Raw genomic sequence first — 8,970 nt, forward strand, 5'->3', positions numbered from 1 at the left:
AGCATGACCCTGCTAACCTGGAAACTGTTAATACTGGTTTCACAATAGTAATACAGACACATATCCTTGCTCCTAGATAAAACCCATGAAAATTGTAGCAATTCTTTAAGATGAAAATGATACTATAATAGGAGAAATCTCATGTAAAACTTATATGTTTCTTTAATGAAAGAAATTATAATTGTTAGTGCTATTACTCCAGAGCGCAGAATGAACTCATCTTTCTCATTCAGATTGCTCAACACAAATCATGATAAATAAAAGGAAAAGGAAACAAATATATAATGCAGTTTAAGGAGACACCCATTCAAAAGAGATAAGATGAAACCAAGATAGGGACATCCCAGTTCTCTAATGTTACTGTATGCACTGAATCACAGTGCTGGCAGTTTCCTCTGCCTCATGGCAGAGTGAGCTCTACTCTCATCATTTTTCCTGTGATAGAGGCTCTGTACCTCCCCAGGCAGTCTATTTTTATGCTTCTCCATCCTTATCATTTTCATATCTAACCTGAACATTCCTTGCAGCATTCACTAAGCACATCACTTCTTGTCCTGTCCACCATGAACAGGGAGAACAGATTATCTTGTCAGTAGTCTATACATATTTAATGAATGTCTCTTCTATCCACTCCCTCTTCCCCTTCTCATTGCTTAGGCTAAATAACATAATTTCTATCTTTCCCCCCTCACCCCCCATAGGTCACATTTTCTAGATCTCTGGTCTTTTTTATTTGTTCTTGATTATATACTCTTGTTTCATGATTTTATTATCTTTCCTTCTCGTCGCTCTGTGAAATTCATACAGCTCAACTTGGCTCTACAGTGGAAAGTTGTCTTATACCTACGGCTACGTTTTATGACCTGCACTCCTATTTATACATCCTGGGACATATCTGCCATCCTCCCTTCACATGCTTATCCAGAACTGATGACCTACTGAAACTTTGCTGTCCTCAAGGCCTGGGCAGGTGTCACTTGCTCCATATGTGCATAACAGCTTACATGAAGTATCTTGCATTTGCCCTCACTGGAATGCATTGTTTTTTCCACCCTGCATGCCAAATTTGAAATAGAACATGTTGAAAACTAAACCTGTCCTCCTCCATGCCAGCAGCCCTCCCCAGCTCTGTGCCATCTGTGTGTTTGGTGAGCCTACTCTCTGTTCAGTGGTGGTGGCAAAGCAGCGCAGAGCGTGTAGGTAACAGTCGGTGTGCTCATTTCTTGCATTTCTGAGTCAGCCACAGAAGTACTGGGCACCTTTGTGGAGGGTTACCATGAAGGGGACAAGATCTGAGCATTAGCACCCACTGCAGCAACACTCTTGGCTCTGCAGAGCAAGGAAGAGGCCTGACCATCCTGGGGAGCAGGAGAGGGGACATCCTGCTAAAGCCCTGGTTGCCAATGAAGGCTGGATGAGCTGGGGGTCCAACAAGCTGATTTCACACACGTGCACAAAGGCTTGTAATTCCCAAACTCAGCTGGCACTAGATGAATACTGTGCATTATTCAGTTTTTGCTGCTACTGGATTTTTTTTTTTTTTTAATAGAGCTAAATGACTTGGCAGTGTCACAAAATCACTAAAAGCCATTTAAAAATAATACTGTCACTAGAAGACTTTTGAAGGATGAAAAATCAGGCAGAATTCATTCCTCTTCTGTCACCTGAAAGTTTATGTCACACTCCTCTCCTCCTTCCCCCTCTCTACCCACAGCAGTAGCATTTATGTACAGTTTAATGTTATGATATTTAATCATGCAAATAATGATCTCACTCACTTTAGTGGGACTATTTATGTCCTCAGGATTGCAAACCTGGCACCATGCTCTGCAAAGCTCTCTAGGGTTCTCCAATAAAGATGGCTTCATATCCAACACATTAGGAAGGAATGCTTGTGCATACATAATTTTTATTTAAATAAATATTTGATAAAATAATTTAAGAAAGGGAAAGCAAACTATTGACAGAAAGCCACTATATCTGAAATGTGAAACTTGAGTAATGATAGAAATGAAAGAATATGGGCAAGTTAGCTTGAAATTGTCTCCTTATTTTTGTTCCTATATCTCCTCATTTTTTTTTTTTCCCTCTCCTCCTTGGCAACAATTCAACAATTTAGATGTTCTACTACTACCAAAGAAAAAAAAAAAAGAACTGAGTCTTCTTTTAAAAAACCCTGTCTATCACTTTCCTCACACGAATGCATATCCCAATATGATGTGTGTACAAAAGCCAACACAGGACATAAGAGAGTGGATTGAAAATTGTAACACTGGTTAGTAAAATCATTCAGACCAATTAATGAAAGTCATGGGAAAAGAAATGCAAGGTTTCATGGACTGAAACATCAGAGGGAAAGAGGACGAGGACACATAGTTTAGCAGAAGATGGAAACAATCAACTTTTTCTGTGCTTTGCAGATAACCTCTTTCAGTATGGTAAAAATATCAATGAAATATTTTAGTTTGTTAGCAATTCAACTGAAGTATTGCATACCTCAGTGATACCAAAAAAGCAGTGGGAAATAAATAAAAGGACAAAAAAAAAAAAAACAAAACAAAAAGAAAAAAATTATGTCAGAGTATAAAGAGGCAAGCAAGATATACCAATATTTTTTGCTTCCCCATGTTGTGAAGCAGCAGTTCTCTCACATGCAAATAAATTTCTTATCTCTCTCTCCATTCACAGATACACATATCCACATAAAAAGGTAAGAAGACGGTCTAAGCATGGGAATTTTATGAAGAGAAATAAGGGATTTGAGGTGACTAATGCACCTTTTAACCAATGGTTGGAGCTGTGTTTTCCTTCTCTTTTCCAGGTCCACTCCTTTCTCACCCACCCAGCTATTACTCCAGTTTTGAAAATGGATTAGCAGCTGTGACCACTGCAAATCTTTTATTCAAGACTTTTTGGGCACTGCTGCTGACCAGGAATAACAGTTTTTTACTAAATAAAAGAGCTCTGTATATACAGGAAATTGCAAAAGCAATGGAGATTTTTAGGTCTTAGAAGAAATCCACAGTTTTAAGAGTGTGAATTTAAGCTTTTCATTTTCAAGATTCTTTCAATAAGATTCTTTCAATTTTTTGCTGTGGATAGTAGTATTGTTGGGTTTTTCTGTTTTTCGGTTGGTTAGGTTTTGGTTTGGGTTTTTTTTTTTTTTCAGAACCAGACAAAAACATGATGGAGCAAAGGAAAAAAATAAAGACTAGAATGTACTGTTCTTCCTTGTTAGGAAAGGAAGGCCTTTATCCTAAGTCAGAATCAAGTGCAGTTTCAAGAATTTGAAAAAACACCCTTCCCAATACAGAACTGCTGTCCTTCACATTGCCCTCTGGACCACCCAGAAGTTTCCCTCAGTTCTTTCACCTTTTCCCAACCAGGTTTTAGAGAACAGCTGTTTCTTGGCTCATCTCTCTCTCCTGTGCACACAATCACTCTCCTGTAACACTGTTAAATCCCTGAAACACCTGCACTGCTGAATGAATCATACTTTTTACAAAGTAGTAGATGGTTCTTGATACTTTATGGGCTTCCTTTGAAGGAGGGATTTTTATTTTTTTTTTTAATACAAAAGACCTCTGACTTAATTGCAACAGAAGTCAAAAAGAAGTGAATATTAAAATCAGTTCTAAAATGAAAACTTTATAATCCACAGAAGACAATCCATTTACAAACATTTTTTATTCTTAATTTCCTTGTAGCAGCAAGTGCTAAGAGTGATAGCCTGATTGGTGAAACTACAAAAGAAATTAATACTAGAAAAGAGACTTGAATTTGAGACACTTGAAAGAAATTAAAACCATAAAAAAGAAAACATAAGGGTATTCTGTACAACTTTTTCAATTGAAAAAGTAATTCTTAGCTTGTTTTAGAGGGTTTAACATTTAGATCTCAAAGTGTTTTTCTTGTTACAGGATGGAGATGTTTCCTGTGGATGTATACAAGAATACTAATTAGGCTTCAAATAGGGAAATGTTATATTGTATGAGATTTTAAATCCATCCAGATCAGTATCCTGCAGTTACTGCAGTATAAGACATATCCTAAGAGGAAATCCCCCCGTCAGCCACTTCAAAGAAGGGAAAGTCTGTTAGGGTTGTGTATGCATGTGCTAGTGTCTATGTATTAAACCTTGGAACAGGAACAAAACCTAGAAACCTTCATATTTCCAAGGGAAAGGAAATTCCTTTTGTTTCTTCTCCTCCTTCTTCTGTCTGGAGGAAAAGAATTCTGTTCAGTTTTTAAATAAAATATGAATCCACTTATTAGGCTCTTGAGAATTCCTTTCTTTGCATCCCTGTTTCACAAACCAGGGAAGCTGGGGGCCCTGGACTGTTACTTGGGTTTCAAGCCATTTTGGGGTTCAAGGATGGTAAAAAAATGCTGAGAGTCTGGGCCAAAAAAGACTATCACTGTGTTGTCTTAGAAGCAGACCTCTGAGCTGAGCTCTCAAGCAGCTCTTTAATGAATTGACAGGGTGCCAGGCAGGTTTTTGAAAGACAATGATTTTGAATCATTGCTTTATCAGATACTTTGCATATGTGAATGTGTAGGACTCCAGTTTGCTGGCCTGTAGATAAACACAGGGTTTAATTTGACTGGATTCCTAGGCAGTTATTTTCCCTACACAACTCTTGCCCCTCACTCTCTTATCTTCTTTATGAAAGTTTCTTGCATTAAAAAATGGAGAGTATGCAAAATCACACTTTAAGTGACTGGTTGTATGGCAGAGAGAGCACTGGTGCCTGGTGTGCTGCTGTTAATAGTGATTTATTTCAAACTGAGCTGCCATCATAACTGAAGTATGCTAATCTGCTCCTTGCCAGTCAAGCTGGGATGGTAGGTGTGCTTAGACAAAATGTTTAGGAGGAATCGTTGACTCATGGCAATCTTTAGTCATTCTCTGAAATGATACAATTATTGTGTATGGGCTCAGCAGAGTACTTGTTTCTCCCATTCCATTATCTTGTTTTTACATTCACTAACATCTTCCTTGGTGTAGGGGGAGGATAATAGATTCATGATTGAGCTATCTATTTGATATTGAATTTCTCTAAATCACCAAAACCTGTCATTTTCTAGTGTTGAAGGATTTGCTGTAGAAGATTAAATCTGATTTTCTTTTGATAGCAATGGCAGGTTTTTGGTGAAGATGAAAATTTAGGAATGGTCTGTAGGTGGTCTACCCTACATGTGAGATTAATTTCATCTTCTCTTACATGACAAGAAAAGGCAATGGGAATATTAAAGCCTGCATCTACTCTGCTTTCAACATTGTGAGCTTACTTAGTGCCAAGGAGAACATAATCTCACTGCCAGGTAATACAGGGACCTAAAACACATCCAAATATCTTTTCAAGGAAACAAACATAGAGAATGTTTTTGAATTTAGAGCCTTATGATACCTATAGGGCTCTAAATCCAAGTCAAACAGTTCCACATGAGATTCAAGCTATAGGTAATCTTATTGTAACTAATACTATTTACAATGGCACTATCAATAACTTACACAGGGGATGGCTGTGGCTGCTCTGAGTTATATGAGGAAGTACAAAAAATTATTTCTTCTGGAATCATAATGGGAGACAAAATATCTTAAATTCCAGAGCTTTGTAAGGAGGAAATTCCACACTGCACTACACTCTGCTCTAGGTTTTTTTGACATCTCTTTAATCAAGACATTTCCAGTGGATGTTTCCAGCATACAGCAGCTCAGACATTTTGTTTTAGCTGTAAAGGAACACTGGGGTACTGCTGCCTGTTGATCCCATGTGTTATCCCAATACGGTTCACATCATAAAGTGACAGATGCCTCTGAAATGAAAGTGTAGTGTGTTTGATTGCTCTAAGCTTTTGCACGATTTTTTCTTGGAATTCAGCTTGTGAATACAACCTCGTTGTATAAATCTCCTGATAAATGTATATTAACAAAAAATTTCCAGTTCCAATTATTTTGCAGCCCAGGATGGGACACATTACTTAGGCATAGTGAGGAACCAGTGACCACTGTGTTAAGTAGTGGCGTTTATATAGCACTTGATCTCTTCTGAGATCTCTTCAAGAATTATGGTGAGGAAATATTTAAGTATTCAAGTATTTAGGAGGAAAGACAGTATTTTTCATCATTGTGGCTTTAGTGTCACAAATTCAAGACAGAAAACAGAGACCTTTTCCCAGTTTTGGACTGAGAGTTATTCAATACCTCTTCAACAGCAAACGTACTCCTGGTCATTCAGCTTCCATATTTTAGCCAGCTGTATTCAGAAACTCTTAACAAACATCCTCATGGACCATTTTGTTTGTGTTCATAGATCATTGACTCTTTTTAACTTCAGTGGCACTGCATTATTTACACTTTAAAATGTCTACCAGACTTAAAAGGCTGTGTGATGGAATACATGCTGTACTTACTAAGTACCAGGACAAACAGTAGCACCTGTAGTTGAAGGGCATAACCAGAATTAAAAATAATATTGGCTAATTCAAGATAAGGGCAAGAAAAACAAGGAAAAGAATAGAAGATGCAATTCACTAGGGCAAGTGGAAGGCACAGTGTATAAGCAGAAATAATCAGTTACACTGGCACATGATGGGGAACAGCTGCTTAAATAGCAGTTCTGCAAGAAATGATCTGGGGGCTACTGAAATTGAGCCAACAATGTCATGTTGTTGCAGGGAAAACAAACATTGCAGTGCATAAGCAGAAAGGTATTCTTGCAGAATAATCTTTTCCACTCTGTTCAATACCAGTAAGGTCGTAGCAAAGTGCTGTGAGGGACAGAGGCTCTCTTGGGGATGGGTCCAGGGGACACTCCTCTGGTGGGGCTGTGCAGCCCCATCCCAGGTCATTAGGCACTTCTGTGGGGACAGAAGGCTGAGGCTGGGACATCAGCCTGTGAACCTGAGGACTGGTGTCTTATGACCTTGTTGGGGAAGGGACTGATGTCCCTGAGATGGGCTGGGATAGGATCCTGAGTCGTGGACAGAGGTTAGAGAGGCCCTGGGAGAAGTGCATCAAAGCCAAAAAAGAGCTGATGATGGCTTTGGTGGATGGGCATCAGTTTTGAGATGTGTATATCAAGAAATACTCAATCTTCCAGAAACAATTATGAGAGACATTGATCTGAGATGTAGGGAATGTAACCAGCAGGAGAGTTTGAAAGAAACACTTGCTGGGCTGTTTTAAGGTGCTGCCTTTAAATGTCATCTCCTAAAAAAAATATCAAAGAACAGTATTATAAGAATAGTAAAGAAGCAAAGCAACACAAAGCAAGTATTAATGTTTTATAACTGTAGAGGATATTGCTATTTAGGTGTTTCTATCTGACTGATGCATATTTCACTAAAGAAAGAAGTCATTCAAACTGCATTAGTGATTTTCTGAAGAGTGTGGTGGATGTTACTTAGATGTGATGACACTTGTCATCACCATATGTAAACTTTATTTATAATGTATTCTTGACTCATTTTCACATTTGCATTTCAAAACTTCATTTATTCTGTGTTAATTTAAATTGTACATATAGCGCGTGGGGGGGACAAGTTAATCTCCTTTTAAAGAAACATCAGCTTCTAGCAGCTCAATTTCAACTATTTCTGCAGAACAGGAAGGAATTATATTTTATATCCTTGATGGGCTCTCAACAATTGAAAGGTAGCTATTCACCTTTCTTTATTTCAATAGCTCAGTCATAGGTGGTGTACATTTGATCTCATAATTGGTTGTATTTTTGCAGACCTCAGTATTTTGTATGAAGTGAGCACACAAAGCCATGTTCTCATCTCATTGAGACTCTCTTGACTCAGCAAAGAAAGAAGCTGGCAGAAGTTCAACCACTTCTCTCCAGTTCTGCTTGGCATAAGGCCAGACCCAACATAGTCACCCATCCCTGCGTGGAAGGAATTTAATACCCAGCAGGCAGAATTCAGCCTTCAGGATGCAGTGGGAGTTGCTGTATCTTAGAGCAGAAAAAATGACCACTGAGCTGGACCTCTTTTCACTGCCTCTCATTTGCTGCAGTGGCTTCTCAGGAATGGCAGAACAAAGGCTGCTGAATGCCAATGTTGAATCCTTTTGTTCTTGTGAACGCACTTGTTCCCAAGTGAACTTCACCTGTTCTGGTTTTCTCAGTAAAGAAAAGCTTGCAAGCATCTTACTTTGCTGTGCTCTCCTGGGAAGCACTATTTTCACCCAATGAGTCAATATATTCCACCTTATCAGCTTATTCCCCAATTTATTTTTATATAGCCATGGGGTATCATTGATATGCTGAACTCCAGGTGCCTGAAACTATAAAGCCCTGACATTGATATCCTTGAATGATTAACACCATTACTGTCACTCTGTGCTCTGAAACTCAGTTGCTTAGACACTGTGGAATAGGTCTCTCATGCAGGCAGTGCCCATAACCAATGAAAAGGATGCTTCAAAGATATAAGAGTTTTACTACCTCTTTGCAAAGTAAGAAGCAAAGTGAATTTTCCCTCATAATCTAAAGTCTGACATCAGGGAATGCCTGTGACTTTTACATCTGTGTTTCAGCCTGGCTCCTCGCTTTTCCCTGGTTGAGCACACTCAGGGAATGACCCACTGAGGTAAGTCTTAACCTTGTAATTTGCCTCCTGCTTTTAATTTGGAATGGCATTTCCCACAGAAGTATACTGAGGAGGCACACTCACTGCTAACTTCTAATTCACCCCAGGATCATGTAGTAGGTGTTACCTTCTTTTCATGTCTTTTTCAGTAGCTGATGATGTGGTGGGACCAAGCACACAGGGAAATTCTCACTCCAAGGGGATCCTGAGTCATGCATTGTTTCTTGTTTGAGTTCAGAAAAGGAGAGGAAGAGAATAGCAGTGATAGCACCTGGGAAGATGGAGGCACTGTCAGATTGGGAGCATCTTTGTCTATTAGGAGAAGCCAGTGTTAAGAGCTTCCCAAGAGAAGGAAGCCAGCCATATGTC

The sequence above is a fragment of the Poecile atricapillus genome, chromosome 2 (assembly GCF_030490865.1).
Source record: "Poecile atricapillus isolate bPoeAtr1 chromosome 2, bPoeAtr1.hap1, whole genome shotgun sequence".
Lineage (NCBI taxonomy): Eukaryota > Metazoa > Chordata > Aves > Passeriformes > Paridae > Poecile > Poecile atricapillus.